The sequence below is a fragment of the Stegodyphus dumicola genome, chromosome 7 (assembly GCF_044657685.1).
Source record: "Stegodyphus dumicola isolate Sdum_Otavi_A_Nest chromosome 7, ASM4465768v1".
NCBI classification, from domain to species: domain Eukaryota; kingdom Metazoa; phylum Arthropoda; class Arachnida; order Araneae; family Eresidae; genus Stegodyphus; species Stegodyphus dumicola.
This window is the reverse complement of record NC_140774.1, coordinates 125,021,286-125,039,628: the sequence shown is the minus strand read 5'-3', so window position 1 is coordinate 125,039,628 and position 18,343 is coordinate 125,021,286. Positions and strand designations below refer to the sequence as shown.

The window sequence follows — 18,343 nt, the reverse complement described above, 5'->3', positions numbered from 1 at the left end:
ATCCTTTAAAGTGTGTTTTCATTTTTGAGAACAGAAAAAAGTCATATAAACATATGGTTGGGAGAATAAAGTGGCTGAGGAAAGACATGGATTATTCATTTGTCAAAACTCATAAATTGAAAATTCAGTGTGAAAGGCGTATTGTCGTGATGCAGCACCCAGTTGGTAAAAAAATTTCTTCTTACATGCATGACTCTCTTTCGAAGTCTTTCAAGAACTTAATGGTAAAAGTGCTGATTTGCCATGTGACTCGGAAGCGCAAGCTCTCTGTAATCGAATCTCTGGACGTCGAAAAAGCAAATCAGCACACTTTTGATTTTCAATTTTTCTTACTTTTTTGGTCTTGGTGAGTTCAAGTATTCCATTCATGACTCTAGCACTTAGCTTCATAGTGAAACGCCCAAGACTCGTTACTTGTAATGACATGTCCCAGAAAGTGAATATCATTTTCATTCTGCCTCCGAAAGTTAAGGAATTTGTCCCTTCTTTTGTTCCTGCGAAAGGTTTTTCGGAACAGTTTCGCACAGCTTTTCCTTATCCGCAATTCATTTTTCAAAATATACTGAATGGTGGTGTGTTTGAAATTTTTCTGATCATTCGGACTGTCAAGGGACGATCAGAACGCATTCTGGTAACATTTTAGTTAGTTTTTGCAATTGCAATCCCTTGGGATTATGTTATATATCTGAAAAACCCCGCACAACTAGCTCTTTTATTGGAAGTCGAACATATATTGAAATACCTATATTCAACAATCGCATAGCTTACAAATGATGAGCCTGTGTGCCGCGTTTCTCATTATTCTATATAATTTCTGCATATTTATCAGTTTATATCAAGTTAGGTATCCCTTAAACTGAAGAAAATGCACCAATTAAAAAACAGCTTAAGTTTGGCATAGATTTTGAATAAAACTCTCTTAGTTTTGAGTGCGATCAGACACAGAAACCTTTACTTCAGAAGCAAAAATTTCTTACAGCCTGGGAGGAACGACGACCGTTTTTATATTGAAAGCAATGGACGAAGCAAAGTGAGCGCGAACGTAATGCTGTGTATCTGTAGAAATAATAATGCAACGTGAAAAACTTAGCTATTAGTATATTGAAAGGGTTAGAAGAGACTTTGACTTTTTTTTTCCTTTTTCTTTAAGTAGGGGAATCTATGTCTGATCGCTTTCAAAATTGGTAGAGTTTATTCTTTGTCTCTGAACGTAGCTCAGATTCTGAAGTATTTCTACACCACTGTGTTGAAAATGCAGATACAGAAGAAATGTTTTAAGATATTATATGACACTGTCGTTTCGGCAATATTCTTTAGTAATTGAGTTCGAAATTTATGGTATTTCTACCCTGAATTTCAAGAATTCCGTGTTTATAAAAGTATATTTCAATTTTTGAGAGGAACTGTTGCTAAATTTATTTTTTTTAATCGCTTAATATTGTTCTTTGACGTTGTTGATGCATTTAAAAACCGCGCAATGTCTTTTTTAAAATATTGACTTTTTTTTTAAATGTCAACGTTATGTCAACGTTAAGTAAATTTTGAAACTTACTTTGTAAAAAATGACTAAAAATTAACAAAATCTTTTGAACAGGAAACTGTGGGTAAAATTACCTGAACACCTTAAAATTTCATTTGTACTCTGTAATGGACTTTTAGTGATTATGAAGTTAGTTGCGAACGGTTTAAATGCTATATAGCATACAAATCACGAACACAGATGGCATCTACATTTCACTGCCACACCCGTATTCTGATATTCTGTGCTCTTTCGCCTTGTCATGAGTTGTCACACTTAACGAACAAGAGTTCCAGTGAACTGTTCTCATCTAGTGGAATTGAAACGTGACTTAACGCCACGATCTTATCGGCTTTTACAAATGCTCCTTGGAAGATTGAAAATAACACGAAACTGCCACCAGATGACGCTCGGGATTGCTTTATCTGAGCTCCCGCGTGCCTCTAAATTTTATTGTTTCTTGTCTTTTTTTTTTCCCCTCCGCTGCTACCTCCTTTCTTGTACTCTGCGCGAAAGTGAATAGATTTGTTTCCACCCAAGAAAGGAGTTTTTGACAGTCTTAAAGCCGCATGAGATGAATGCGAGGTTCGCGTGTTTTAGAAATATTGTTTTATTTCCCGTCCTTTTTGACGAAGCCCCATAAATTTTAAGAATAGCAGCCAAGTGCTGTGGAGAGATTTGGACTAAGTTTGCGAGGAAGCTATTAAAATATGTGATGCTGAGGCAAAAGTTTCCCCTCTTCGCCATGATGGGAAAAAATGCAACGTTTGCGTGCTCGTGAGTGTAAGTGCGTACTTACTTTCTATAAATTGTTTCCAGGTAAGTTAGGTAATACATCATTTTTAAAGCAAGTATTTCTCAAAATCCTGTGCTGTGTAAGCTAGTGGCACAAAATTCTGGTTTAAATTTTAAAATGACCGTTTAAGTTAGGCACCCGAATGTACATGGGGATCAATAGCCAATGATTTTTTTTTTTTTTTTTTTTTTTCCGTTTTCTGCTTTTTTGTAAAACATTATTACAAATTTGTATATCTGTTTGTTTACTGAATCGGAGTTCTACCGTTTCAAATTTTGATAGAATTACTTACTTAAAATTCCTTCGTGATTCCTGTTAATCTGTACATATCATTTAAATTGCCGAACATCTGCTGAAATGCCTATTCATATATTTTGACTTAAGAAATACTAAAAATGTCGTATTACCTAATTTAGTGACAAATAAATGCGCATTTATACTCATGAATGTATTTTGTTATTCCCTTGAGTTCACCCTGCAGTGGCTTGTTGGTTAATGATTTCAGTTTTTGGTAAATCAAAGCATAAGAGTTATTTGCCTAAGAGATGTTTTCCAGAACGACTATATTTTGGAAATCGGCCTGTATTGTGGAAAGCTGGATTGTTTGAATTACGGCAAAGCTGAAGGGTGGGTGAAGTCCTTCATGAAAGAGTTTTCAAGAGAAACTAGCTCGTATCTAGATTATATATAAAAAAGTATCGAGAACGCTTATATAGTGAACATGTTCGCGGGGATTTGAACATAGGTCGAATTGTCAGTGTTTAGCAATATGTGGTTTGGAAAAATCGAGGTATTTAATTTGATCTATAATGCAATCCATAATGATGAGTGAACTCGGAGAGTGCCATAGAAACATGCCTTAGCCCATGTTCCCCCAGCTTGTGCTCTTTGATACTTGGTTGAGGGGTGTCTGTTCTCCCTGTATGTTACAACGTTCATCCATTTGATAAAGAAAAGAAAAAAAAAATGAGATTCCTTCGAGAAGGCAATCCTTTGCCAATCAAAGGAGGTTCACTGTTGTACATCCTCGTAAATTTAAACATTCTAAGGAAGCATACGTCTTAAGGATGACGTACATAGTAAAGATGGCATATATTTGAAAGTTATGACACTAAATGGAATAAAACTGGTACATAGTTGGCATGTTATAAAACGAGTGTTACGTTGAAAGAAGGTGGCAAGGAAGTAAAAAAGTGTATATTGTCAAATGTATGCATGCAGTAGCACTACTAACTGCTAAAACTGCTCACATTAAAGTTGTCCACTGTAGCGTGTCGGGTCCGAACACAGCGCTTCAGCCCCTTTTTATTGCCTTTTAGCTAAGCCTTTTTTAGTGCTTCGTAATGTTCACGATATTTATTTTGCATAATGCCATGTTTTCCATTCGTGGTACACTTTCACAAGAGCAGCAGGCGAACAGTTCAGAAATTGCGCGGTTCTTGACTCTAAAGTCAGGAATCATTCCTTTTTGAAAATTCCGATAAAATGCTTCGTTTATTCATGCTACAATAACAGAAATGTGCCGCCCAGACGGAAAGTGGTTAGCGACGCTGACTGCCGTGTCGAAAGGACCAGCTTCAAATTCCGGAGAAGGTATGGATGTTTGTAAATGTATAGTGTATGTCGGTCAGGGGGGCACTCAGAATATGCGATAAGCCGTAAATTCTCTTGAGAGGTTGGTGGTATGGGATGAGGGTTTGGAAACCTTCAGATCTGCCCCGCCCTCCGGGTACTCACTTTCGAAACTGGGGCAGAACTCAGCATAAAGTTGGACTGTCACCAGTATGGTGCTCAAGGCTCAGGCCAACGACAGACGCAATCTTGTATTCTTTGCCACGATAATAATTTGTGGGTTTGTTCTGATTACATCAGACAAGTTTAGTAATCACGACAATAACACCATAAATGAAATGTTTATTAATTGAAGTGTCACTTTAATACGAGTCGACACTGTCTAATTATATATACTTTAAGTCTTTTAATCTTTGCGAAGATAGAATTGAGCTAATTCTCTATAGCGAACACATTGAGTTAATACTAAAATTTTTAAAGGGCAGATGGGTGTGACTGTTATTATGTCTAAAAATATTTCTTGAAATGGCGTGTCTTAGTAACGTGAATTTTTATTGAAAATGTTCGTAATAGTTTAATTCTATGGTACGACTTATTTTGTTTAATATTATTTCTCTTCAGTTGTTGTGCTTATGTATAAAGGTACTGAATACTTTTTTGGATTCTTGATCCTGCTGCCAGAGTCAGAGCGAATTTCTACATAGAATTTTTATATTGTTTTCTTGAATACTTGAATGGGGTAGTTTCCTTTAGAAAAGCCCTTCCCGAAAGTATTCATTGTAATGAGGAAGGTCCCTTGAATGATTGGCCATAAGCAAACCAACGTAAATTAATCTAACCGTATTAGTTAATATTCTATTTTTCCGTTATTTTTATTAGGGATTGAATAGTTAATCATAATATTTGAATCACTCAAGAGATAAGAAAAGTCTAAAGAATAATACAATACCACGGTGTATGCGTTTTCTCAGTTCATATTTTAGAAAAAATTAGAATTTAATTTGTGTTGTTGTAATTGTGCAGATGAAAACTTTTGAAAATTGGGCAGACGAATTTTTGAAATTGTCCAGGTGCAATGGAATCTGTTTTCCTAGTTAAGAAGTTTCGGCTTCAATAATTTAAGATGCATTTAAATGCTTCTAGATTTTTTTTTTCAGTTAGTCGTTTTTGCCGTAGAAATTGTCATGAGCTTTTATTTTGATTCACTAAAAAAACAAATTTCAGAGAAAGCAAAGCAAAGTTACCTTTGAGTTGCATTTTCCTGTTGTAATTATTTTTTTAATAATTTTCTTTATTTCATTTTTGTCTTTTTGCTAAAGTAAATTTTTATTTATCTGTAAATAAATTTGAAAAAAGAGTTTGCTACTTCATTATAATTCTAACTTCTTTGAAGTTCAAATTGGGAGGACATTTTGGTTTTGAAAAAGCAAAGTGTTTGTGTTGGGGAATTCTAATTAGCTTCCGATCGATCTCTGTACTGCTAAACTCTCTGAAGAGCCGGCAGTGATGGAATTAGCAGAATATAAATTTCCGGAATTAATCAGTTTCACATTTAAACAGCATTGCTGTATTTCGACTTTTGCGTGTAGAATAGTAAAATGATTTTTTATTAATTAAATTGGTTTGAAAGAAAGCATCTTTGCTTGTTAAAAAAAATTCAGTGATTTACGAGTATTAGTCTCACTTTTGCGATGTATCATGAATCACATTTTTAAAATATTTCATTTATTTTAATTAAATATTTTATAGTCACAAATATCTTGTAACTTTTCCTCATTTTTCCAATAACGCATGGATGCTTATGACGTTCAAAAAATCAAAATTCTCTAAAATCTCACAATAGGACTTTAAAATCTTATTCCTTTCGGATTTTTGTTATTTACTGTTTTAAAAACTAAGAAATTCTAGCCATTTTTATTTATTAATCTTAAATGTAAAGACGCTTAGAAAATTTCAAGTTTATATAGTAAGTACATTATTAAAAAACAATTTTAATGTAATTTTTCCAATATTTAAAAGAAAATAGTTTCTAATAGATTTTTAAATCAACTTAAATTATACCTGGATATAGTAATTTTGAGTTATTTAAAGTGATGTGCGCCATTCCGTAAAGTCGTTGCAGTCTGGTACTTCGACCTAAATTCAAATCTCCTGGGAACGGTCTTTTTTGATTTTTCTTCCTTGCGTCCGCGCAAGTTTCCCTTAAAATATCCTCCAGAAAGCATCCCTCCTGTTAGGCGGATAACCCTCGTGTGCTTTGTCATAATCAAACAAACCAAAAATCTAAACCAATCTTTCTTTGTGATATATGTGTTGTAGCGTAGTACGCGGTAACGGCGATGAAAATGTCAGTCTTCTTGAGTATGTTTGTTTTGTGTCTAACAACTAACAGCCAAAATATAGCTAAAAAATGCAAGCAGCCATTTTGAAACCATGTGTGTATCTTGGTCACCTATTTTTTCTGAGTTGTAAAGGACTGAAGAAATCATTTCTAATTTTTGAAAATTTGTTCTCAATTTTAACTTTCAAATGCCTTAAATTTCTCTTTAGTTATTATTTAAACACTTTTTTCCTTTACCCTCAGCAATAGTGTGCTGTATGTTTAACATATCAGTGATACTATTTACCTGTATAAGCCTTGTGGTATACTTTGTGGAACACAAGGAGACAGAGCTAGTGTTATCAAGAACAACACCCTCCACCGAAAAAAAGCTGTTTAAATCCTCAGTGAATCGAAAATACTTAGTTTCAAACGCTGTTTACATCTACAGCAATTTTAGCTGTCTATTAAAACTCTTTGAATTAAACTCCAACGTTTAAAAAAAAGGTAAATATTGAGAGATTAAACGGAAAAGCTCTGTGTGGAAACTCATAAATCTCCGCAGCTCCATTTAAAACTTTTTGTTCGTATAATCTGAATGCATATACGTATTGTGTTCTGTTCTATCGCTGTATTACAAAGATGTGAATTAATTTTTTTGGCATTAATACTTTCAATAAGTTAACATAATTTTGGATATACTGAACAAAATAACAGTGTTTAAGTTATATTACTTAACATTGTAATTTTTTTCTTATTTCACGTGTAATGTTTAAACATTTGTACTGATTCAACTTTACATCTCTACTTATAGCCACACCCTGACCTTATTATACTTGTATTGTGTGCCCAACTTATACCATAAGCGCTGTAATAGCAGTGTCTCTATCGTATGTTTTACCTCTTTGTTCCGGTTCTTGTAATATTTCTCACTTTATATATTGTCAAGTCTTAAAGGATATTCCACTAAATCAAGTTTTCTTTTTTTTCACCTTTTCTTTCCTTCTTCTTCTTCTTCTTTTTTTTTTTTTTTTTTTTTTTTTTTAAATTCCATTGGTACAGCAGGCTGATGAGCAACACTGCTTTACTGTAAATCAGTCAAATTTATATTAGACTGGGAAAAAAGGTTTCTGAAAACTTACAACTTGACAGATTGGATCGTGGAATACAGCCAGGATCTAATGTCGTAAACATTACAGTCTTTGATATACGAGGAAATAAAGCTGTCAGATATTACATTATTGTGCTGAATAAAAAGAGCTTTTGGTACAATAACAACAGAAATAACTTCTAAAAGTGTATATATTTTAATAGTTGAGTTACATATAAGTAAAGAATGCACTCAAATAATAATGGAAAGCATGTATCTATCTATGTTTGTAAGATACTATACACAAACTATGATTGTTAAAAAAATTTTGTAGTTACCGGTCGGAATGCCTCAATGTGCACAGAAGTGAAAGGTAAATGTGTACGATGAAATTTTGAAGTATGTATTACCAACCGAACAGGATTCAACTCTGTGGGAAAGTGTAGAGGAACTCAATACTTCTCTGTGTAGCCATCAACACCAACTACGGCAAGTAGCATAGACCTGTGAATTGACGAAATGGGTAACATGCTTTGATTGAGCAAAAAGAGGTGTAGTGACTATTCCGTGCTGAGAAGCCTGCGTAAGTAAATTGAGCTCATTCCTCTCCCCAGTGAATGATATTGGTGACGAAAAATGTATGACATTTTACTCATGAAAGTCGCTAACCCATGAATTAGACTCCCACAGAAGACGGCTAATGTATTCTTGTGCGAGATAAAGATGATATGAATTCTAGGATTATAGTGGTTTTTATATGCCAAGAACTCTCTTTGTTACCAGTAAACATATTGTTTGTACTGCAGCCACCTATTGGAACGCTTCATATGTTAACTTAACCCTTCTCCGCTCTTAAAAATAAGAGTTCAGCGGTGACAAGTGCCATTAGAATTATATTTCATCTTCATAATACCCGTCTCTATGTACAGTTATGGACTCTGCAAAATCGAAAAAATTGCTGGGAACGTTTTCCTCAGACTTCTCGTCATCTGACTTTTATATGTCATTTTTCTAATTGAGTTTTCTAGCCTAGAAATCCGATGATAGCGACATCAAATTGAATTGGTATCTGTAAATGTTTTCTATTGTCAATCGCAGGATGTCTATCATGGTGAATTATTTCATATTTTAAAGCTGCGGAATAAGAATAGTCCTGTTGCCACTACTTGGATGATTAAGTTCAATGTCTTGCAGTTTCAGGTTGTAGTGCAGCGAACACCCATTGTTTAACCATTGGTAGTGTGGGTATTGTCCAACTGCACTATCTCTTTACTTGAACATTATAATTTTTTGGAAGAGTTTTGGCATATTTACATTTTTACATATGATTACAATATAGTTGTGACATATGGTGCCTTTCATACTTCTTTACTCTTATATGTTTTTAAATTGTATATTTTTTGCTTTAAGAATGATTGAATTATGTTGTTCCTATCTTCCGGTTAAGGTTTTATCAGTATGAAATATTTTTAGAATTATCAACAATTTTAAAGTTGTTTAAGTGCCGCTAAGCCTAATAATGTTTTTAATGGCGGTCATTGCCTGTTTACATTTGAAACAGCAGAATAGTGGATTTGTTTCCAATCTAGAGAAACTTAGCTTCACAACAACAAAGATAACGCCTTCATTTATTATTGCGAATTAAATCATGCTTAATCCTTTCTGGAATTTTTTCGAGGAAATAAGTGTTTAAGATTTACTTTGTAATTTTTAATACAGATATATTGACGTTTTATGTATTTTTGCCTTGTCGCGAAGTGAGAACTGAATTGATTGAATGAGAAGTACTCAATCATCTGTGAAAAACTGTTTCTTTTTTGCTTTGTTTGCTTAATTTCTTTTATATATCATTCTAGATATATTATAGTATTTGAATAGCACATGTGGCACCGATTAGATAATTCTTTAAATGATATAAATTTTGTGCAATCTGAGTTATAATTTGAACGAAATATAATACTGTTAATGAACCTAGCGCCAGAATCTCGCTATGATAAACAAATAGAATGAATTTTAAAGAATACATTTATTCTACTGTGGGTTATGCGCTGTCGGCGAAGTAGATTTAATTCAATCCAATACGTTTAAATGAAATGCAAGAAAAAATGCGTATAATTTAATATTCCGTACAAGGAAGTCATGTGGTGTACACATCAGATTTTTTTAATTCTGCGTCAGTGTCAGTAATAGCAGATTTCGCTGCTTCATTTCCAGAAATCCCCACATGGGATTTTCTTCATAAAATAGTAGGATGTATATCGGGATTCGGGATGGAGATATTATAGATATCTTGAATGATCGGAGAATTATGTTCTAGTATTTTTCATAGCTAGAATCGTGGATAGACTATCTGTATATATTTTAATTTCTTTGATTTCGTTTTCGGTATAATATTCTAGAGCCATTTTTATTGATGATAACTCAGTTTGGAAAATACAGTTTTCATTTCGAAGTTTAGCCTTTCGTATTATTTTAACTTGAGAATTTATATAAATAATGCATGCACATCCGACTCCTTCTTCCATTTTGGAGCCATCTCTGTATGCGCATGGGTAGTAGTCTCTAGTTTGTGTATTTTTTGCAATACAGTTGATTTTTGGATTTACTGCTGTATGGGTTACAGGAAGATTCGTAATTGGAATATTCGAAGTCTCTATCTTTTATGGAACAGTTCCTTTTAAGCCTTAAAATCGTGCCTTTGGAATGTTCCATTTGAGCTGTTACTCCTGGCAACAGACAGAGTGCTGCATTTGAAGTTGTTCTGTAGCGTTTTGTAATGCATAGTGAAAACGGGCGTTGTATTGCCTGCAGCTGCGTTTTCTTTCTTTTGGTAAGAGGTTGGGCCCAGATCTCTGCCTCATATGACACAATTTTTCCACTAACTGTATAAAAGAGAGTTTTTTGAATATATGGACTTAATCCCCAATTTAATCCTTTCAATTTGCGGAGGTTTGAAATTTTGGAGGTTTTATTTCTAATGAATTTTAAATGTTCAATCCAATTTAATTTCTTGTCAATGATTAGGCCAAGGAATTTGATGCTATCAGATTTTTCTTTTCTTATCTTCTATAGCAAATATAGGCAGGTGTAGAACTAAACCTACTTTAAGATGATGGAAAAAATTTTATAGGTTATAATTTAAAATGTTTTCGTAAAATTTATAAAAATTATTTAAAAATAGAAATTTTAAAAATAAAACACAAAAAAGGGATGAATTTTATTTGGAATGAACCTAAATTTCGAAATGTGAAAGGAAAAATCAAAAAAGTTTAATAAAAAAAAGAGATATTAATAAATATATGCCAAATTCGATTAACATCGAGGAGCTAAAATTGTGAGAGTTAATTTTTTAAAATCTACTCGTACGATTTTTACAAAACTTGTCAGTCTGGTATAATTTGAGTCGTAGAATCGAAATATGTAAAAATATTGGTATGTTATTTCAGAAAGAAGTCTGATTTTGTGTAAAAATAACTATGTTAGAATAGTGCTATATATAAATCTGATATATATCTTAAGTCGCACTTTCGAGACATGCAAAACGCAATTTGAATTTTGTCGATCGGCCCAGTAGAACGGAAGATACAGAACTGTCCTCTCTCTCTCTTTTTTTTTTTTTTTTTTTTTCCCCGCCGTATACCAAATATACCCTTTCTTTATCATTACTAAACGAAATTGCTATTTAGATCAAATATATGGTATAACTGAGTTGAAACATACATCGCTAGATTCGATCTGAACCATTTCAGCAGTGCAACAGATAGCAGTGTTTGTTCATGTCTTTTATTCTATGAAATTTACTTCTAGAAATCCTGCTGAACTTTACTGTTCTTCCCAGTTTTCGCCACGCATGAGAAACATAGCCGCACCATCTCTTGTTCCATTTCTTTTAAGAAGGAAAAAGTCTAGGTCTCGGTATTCCATAAGGAAATAAATACTTTCAGGAAAGCTCTACCAGCATTCAACTGCATAACCGTTGCCGGAATCGCCTCTTAAAGTACCTGTAACTGAAGATTCTTTCTTCGAATGGCAACGATAAGATGCTGCAACCTGAATCTTTCCTCTACCACTCGTATTTCTTTCTCTGGTCATCCTTTTTTTCCTTCGATATCGTTCTAGAGATCTGTTATCGCTCAATACCGCCCTGTGCTCTTATTCTCTAAGAATTTGCATCTTTCTCTTCAGTCTTTAGATCGAATAAGCTGGCTCGAAAATCGTGAATCTTCTTCTATGGTTCCTGTCCCCCTTCCTTCCGTTTCCTGAAGGAATAGCTGGAATTTTCGGGATTGGAGAACAATTCAGAATCCCGTGAGAAATGGGCCTTTCGTTTTCAATGAGATGACGCATTTTTCTCCTTGTAGCGCTTTATCTTTCTGGGTGCATCTTAACGTGCGTGTCCAGGTTTTGGATATTTGAATCTATATCCAAATTCGTAGTGCATCTTTCAAAGATTTTGTTATTCTATTCACGTAAAGAATACAAAATTTTTAAATTAAGTAATATCGTAGATCAGTGGCTACTAACTATTAGTGGCTACTACATAGATAGGTAAATTCGATTTCGGACAATAATTGAAATTTATGCACCATAGAATATATTTTGAAGGAAACGAAAATGGAGCTGACTCGAGAGCATTATTGCGTTATGATTTTATGTGATTAAAAGTGGGGCTAAATCAGGAAGAATACTTTCAACATCTACAATTATTCCATGAAAATGAATGGATTTTTATCACTGACTCAAATAAAAACAAAGAACCTAAATCACGTTTAGTATGTACCGATCTCAGCTTTACCAGATTACATCCAAACATGAAGTTGTGCAAGAATCGGGAGTCTAATCCATTTCATTAGTGTGAGTATCTACATTTATTTAATTTTTACTTAATAAGATGTATATTATCTACGAGCTGTTAAAATAAGCAACCAAACTCTCTTCGCCAATTCACAATGTCACTGACGAAATGGCGACTTTTCGTAGTTCGAAATATATTAAATGTACCAAATGTACGCTTTCTTTACCATTACTGAACGAAATAGCTATCTAGATCATATATATGGTGTAACTGAGTTGAAATATAAATAGCTCTAAATAGCTTTAAATTATTAAAAAGGAGTATAGCTTTTCTTCAATTAACTTAATTGATTAATACCAGTATAAAATTGAATAAATTTCACTTAAGTGCATGTTGAAAATTTAAGGATGTTGGTAGTCACGTGCTTAAAAAATAGTTTTCTTAGGGAGTGAGGTAGTCCCCAGAATGTCCCAATTTATAAAAGTGATCCCCGCTTGAAGGAAAAAAAAAAAATTAGAATATGGGAAAGCACACAAGGATTATTTGTGTTAGGGGAATACCTTTGTGCAGCAATTTCTAAAGCAGTTCTTTCCCATATTCACCTTACATATGCAGAAAACGACCAGAAATATCCGTGCAACCAGCCCATCTCCTGGATTCGAACCCACTCCTGGATTCGAACCCAGATCGAACTACTGATTTTCAGCTATCTTTACCACTCGGTTCATGGTGACACAGAAGGATTGTTAAACTTTTCGATATTTTGTCTAAATTCAATAATTCACTGGATAGTTTAGAGAATTATGATTCGTGAAAGTATTTTTATTCGGAAATTAAGTTTTCTTTCTTAAACCCGTATAGAATTCCAAATGCTGATCCGTTTAAAATTCTTCAGGAATTATTTCAGGAAGAAGTCTTTTTTTAGATTTCATGAGCTCTTTAAAACATATATCTAGAAAGCCTATTAGTTGATTATGGAATAAATTTCTGATTCCACAGAAACACCTTTATGATCGTATAGAGCATATTAACAAAATACTTGTTAACTGTAATTACAAAATTAAAGAATATTTACAAAATGCGGAAGAAATCCTGCAGGGAACGTTGGATAAAATGCTGGCTACGCAATCTGGTCACTTTAGCGCATTGGTCTCAGACTGACGGCCCGCGAGGCGCATGTGGCACCTGAAGCAGTTTCACTCGTCCTTCGAATAGGTTTTACCCTAAATTAATAAGAATTATTATGATAAGAATTTTAATAGCGATTCCAGATTTTAATGATTTGAAGTCCAATTTTACATTATTTTCATTATTATTTAAAAACGAACCTCAGTGACAACCCGGAAATTTTACAAATAGAGCCAATTAATTTACTGTGTCATATAAATCTTATTCAACGATTTGAAGATGCAGATTTGGTGAATTCTCTTCATACTTATCAAAAACTAAATATCCTTAGTTACGAATTTTTATACGAAGAATAATCGCTTTGTTTTGCAGTACGTTTATCTTTATGTAATGAGTGAAAAAGTGACCGTTGAGCATCTGCAGCTTCTCATGAAAGTTAATTTGTAGCAATTTTTCTCCAGAGTTACAAACTTTAGCAAAATTGAAAAGCCATGAGAATTGAAAATTGTAATACGACATAAAAGAAGATTTTATATATTTACATACAAGTATTTATATTTTCTCTATGCGTCAAAGAAAAATTAATATGTAAAAGAAAGAGGACTGATTGCCATTATTTCTTCTCGACTTTTTTTCTGCTTAAAAAGTTTTAATTTCTTGTTTAGTAAAACGTAATTTACATAGTAGTTTATTCAGTATTCGAATTGTTTGAATTTTTAATATTTAGCTGTCAGTGCGTTTAAATTACAAAGCGTAACCATAAAAACTTTCTTGCAGATAGCAACCTTTTGATTTCAGAGAGGAGAAAAAAATATAAACTGGACTTTTTGCGCATGCTTTTTATTAGTCTTTATGTAAGTTTTGATAAATACTATTTACTAAATAAAATATAAAATTTGGTAACAAAATGTTTTGTTAAAAATCATTATCATTTAGGGCGGGGGGAGAATCAAAACGTTAGCTACTGACAGTTCCTGTATTCGGTCCACATGCAGTTGGAGTTTGAAACCATGGCTTTAGCGGGATGCAGCCTAAAAATTTTTCATCCTTTGGAAATTGATTGCGGGAATATATCATAAGCGCATTTGTAAAGGATCCGCTGTTTTTTTTTTTAGCTCAAAAGACTTTAGCAGAGAAAGTCTATTCATTTCGTTTTGACATTTTGCGTTGGTTCATTATAAGCGGTGTTTTAACTTTTCAAAGTGTTGCCTCCAAATATTACAGCCGTGCATTAAATTTAAAGAAATTAAGTAATGAAGATGTTGCACGTATGTATGTATGTTTTTCGCATTGTGTTACCTAGAGACATCAAATTTTGAATAACGTAATCAATCCTCCACTCGAATATGGCATCTGAAAGCCCAAATTTGGAGTTTATTATGCATTTCATATTTTGTAAAACTTTAACGAATGTTTGATTAACAAACTCAACGATTTCAAAGCGATCCATTATCATTAACATTTTGTGCATCTTCAAGCATGTATATTTTATGGGCGAGGTTTCTTTACATTTCTTAGTGGTGTTATGTTGGTAGCGTAGCAGAGACGTTACAATGTCTAACGGCAGTTTGCGTCAAATGGCTTTGAATGTCCGTATCACTCCCCCCCCCCCCCGCCGGTGGAAAAAAACGACCCTTTGGGCGTAATATAAAATTTGAAAGCTTTCAGATTTTTTTAAGCCTAAATGGGCTTAGTGTCTGTGCAGGCAAGCCTCCACATTTATTCAACATCAAGTCTGTTCACTGCGACCGCTCAATGACAGAGCGAGATTGACCACTACAACCGGTTTTCGGTCTCTTCTGCTGCTAGACTCCGAAGGTGTAGGGCGGGCGTCTGTCCGTCCTCACCGGGGATAATGTGTGTCTGCAATTTGTTCTTTTTCGTGCCTTTCTGACGACTATCTCCATATAGTTTCAAGAGAATGCATTGTGTCAAAAAAAAAAAATAATAATAATAATAATAGTAAGTGATATGAAGATTCAACGAAAATTGATTTAGATGCTGACTTCTGCGGTAAACGAATGATATTTTACGACTTGAGACGTTCTCGAAAGGAATTCCCGTGCACGTGTTGCGTCTTGATGCTAGAATTGGCCTTGTGTTTCCGCAAAAATACACCGGAATAATAATTCAAGTCAAAGTCCTTCGCTATAAAAATTGAATTTTGTTATCATGTAACTTTGTGTAACGAAGATGAACTGAGATTTTTTAGATTGGAACTTTACGCATTTTGTGCACGAAAGGTTAGGACTCAAAATGGTAGGACTGATTCTTACTGCTGCAGTAGTTTGCCGTCTATTTTCTTCTGTCTGGATATTTTTTCTTGATTTATACTAGTATTAATTTAAAATTTCACGATGTCGAGATATAATAAATTTCTCGTAATTCGCATTATTTGAAGTGTCATCTTTGGGGGTAAGTTACTTTAATTCCACATTTTTTTTCAGATCACACATTTCATCCTGCACGTTATACAATAATTCTGGCTTATTGTGCTTTATAATATTACAGTCTCGAAACGGGATTTTTCGTTTTCACTATAAATGGCTGTACCACTTTTTAAATTGTTACCATAAAATATTATGTATCCTGTTTTGAAGAATAATTTTTTCTCATCGTTTAATGTTATCATATGTTGTTAAAGTAGCTGTGTACAAACATGGTCACATTAAGCGGCGTTTATTGTATTTCTACTACTGCATATTATTCCGTTTAGGGAAAGTCTAAATTTTATTTTTTATTTATTTATTTATTTCTTTATTTTTAATGCGAGGGTGAAGCTAAATATCCGTTAACAGTTCTTCACAAAAACTAGACCGGCTTACCCGGAATTAGTACAGTTTTTGTAAAACCAAAGCGAAGATCTTGTAATTCTATTATGATGTCATGCTTACCTGTTGTCCGCGTAAAATTGCAGTTTGGCGATCGTTTTTGTTTACTTGGGGTCGTAGCCCCTAAATAATAGCTTTCCAAGGCTCTCATTTCCATAGTTTTTTGTAAAAAAAAAAGATGTATAGAAATGGTTATAAAATTTTGAATTGTTCCAATTAATTGAGCTTTTTGGTTAGTTAAATGCCGGATAGTGGACTTTATTCTGAATGCAGAATGTTTTTTTTTTAATATACATCTGTTCATGGCATAAATATAAGGAAAGATACTATGCTAACTTGCATTTTTTTTTCTTTGTGGGAATTCTTTTAAACTCAGCGGAGGGAGTTAAAAAAAAGTAAACAGTTTTCTCCTGTTCATCGTTTTCGCAAGGCAAGCTTTTGATTGTGAGTTCGTTTCTGCGACTGCTAGAAGACTGTTAAAAGCTAAATGCTTGGTTTGGAATCTTATCCGAATTCATAACATGTGATCATTTTTATATCTACTTTTATTGAAAGGAACATGGAAGATTTCCGCTGAACTCTTGTCCGGAAATGAATGCTGGTGAATTTGAAAAAATAAAAAAATTATAACAGAGAAAATAATATTGAAAAAATTTTCAAAAACATCATGAATCTGAAAACTTCTTTTGCGAAGGATTACAAAGAAAATCCTCGGATTTATCTGTGATCCCTTGAATGGCAAAGTTTATCGGGCGAGAGGATTTTATATGTAAGCTGGGGTGAGAGTTCTTTAAATATGTTTCTGAAAAAGTTCGTATGCACACCGCAAAAATTCGAAAATACCATGAAAAATTTATAAATGTCTTTACATGTATTAATTAGTACATAGATTTCTGTAGAATCTTGACCCAGAAAATATAATTCTCCATCGCAATTACTTTCGACAATCGATCATGGAACATAATAAAAATGCTGTCGAGATTGGCTTCTGTCTTGACTTCAGCGTCCTTACCGACTTCGCTACGATCCCATATTAATCGAATTCAGTAAAATTAGAAGAATCGGCTTTAAACGTAGATTTCTTATTATTTAATTATTATTTAATTTCTTCTTTATTTAATTTCATTAGAGATATATTTTTCATTCAGTTCTCAATTCGCGGCAAAGCAGAAACACATTAAAAACTCAAAACATCTTCATTTAAAATTGTAAAATACAGAAAACATAAAACACGATATATTTAAAAACAGTTAAAAAAGTTTTTAATTAAAATTAGAGTTTCTACTCAAAAACAAGCAATTCATCCAGCGTGCAGGAAGACAGATTTTTCGGTGCTCAAGCTTGAAAGTTTAATTTTGCTCCCACTCATCGAAAAGACACTAAGTTGATGCTCAAACGGATCTAATTTACAATTCAACTAAGAGTATCAAATGTAAGCAAATAAAGGCGTGATTAGGCTATGATACTTCTACAACTATTGCATGCAAATTAACTAAAGGCATACAAACCTTAACACAATTGAATCATTTTTAAGCAAAACATGCACGCGATACTACATATAAGAAAAAAAAAACTGAACCGGGTAACAGAATGGGTATGTATACACCAGGTGACCCGAAGGGCCTTTAACAATTAGAAAGTCAATATTTCACTGAATGATGTAGGTAGAGCGGTAAAAACTGACACATATACTTGAAATGTTATGGGATTTTATTGAAAGCAAAGAAAAAGTGTTTAAAGCAGCCAACAGATGGCGCTTCGTATGATAACCAAAGCAGTAATTAGCATAACATTGATTCTTAGCAAACACTATGTTCTCTATAACAAATTTTCAACACAGGGGCCGTCATTCATCACCAACAATACCTGTAGTCGAGAGACAATGTTGTGAGCAGTATTGTACAGCGTATCTGTATGTATGGTGAGAAATAGCCGTCGGGATGTTGTCTTTTAGCATCCCTAATGAGGTCGAACGATCGCGGTAGACTTGCGATTTCAGGTAAGTTCCCAACTAATAATCACACGGATTGTGATCTGGGGACCTTGAGAGACCAAACATGACGGGAGTGGCGGCTCAGCACGCGATTCTCACCAAACGATGTGTGGAAGAGCTCTTTCACACGTGTAGCAATATGAGGTGGAGCCCCATCCTGCATAAAAGTCATACCTTCCAACAGGTGTTTATCAGCCAAATTAGAGATGATTTGATTTTGTGACATATCGGCATAGCTTGCCCCCATCATACTGACAGTTTGAATAGCAGAACCACGCATTTTGTCGAAGAAAAAGGGT

At 33.7% G+C, this 18,343-nt stretch overlaps 1 protein-coding gene across 4 annotated transcripts in view; it reads left to right on the top strand.

Annotated features, from left to right (window-relative positions):
* The window catches only part of LOC118196772 (tyrosine-protein kinase transmembrane receptor Ror2-like), a 452,306-nt gene that overhangs the window by 310,605 nt on the left and 123,358 nt on the right, over positions 1-18,343 (top strand). Inside the window, exon 1 of one of the 4 annotated variants that reach the window (XM_085820797.1) lies at positions 2,160-2,302. The exons of the other annotated variants lie outside the window; for them this stretch is intronic. The gene's annotated coding sequence lies outside the window, so the exon portion shown is untranslated. Of the gene's footprint in view, positions 1-2,159; positions 2,303-18,343 lie in introns of those variants that run through there. 4 annotated transcript variants of the gene reach the window in all.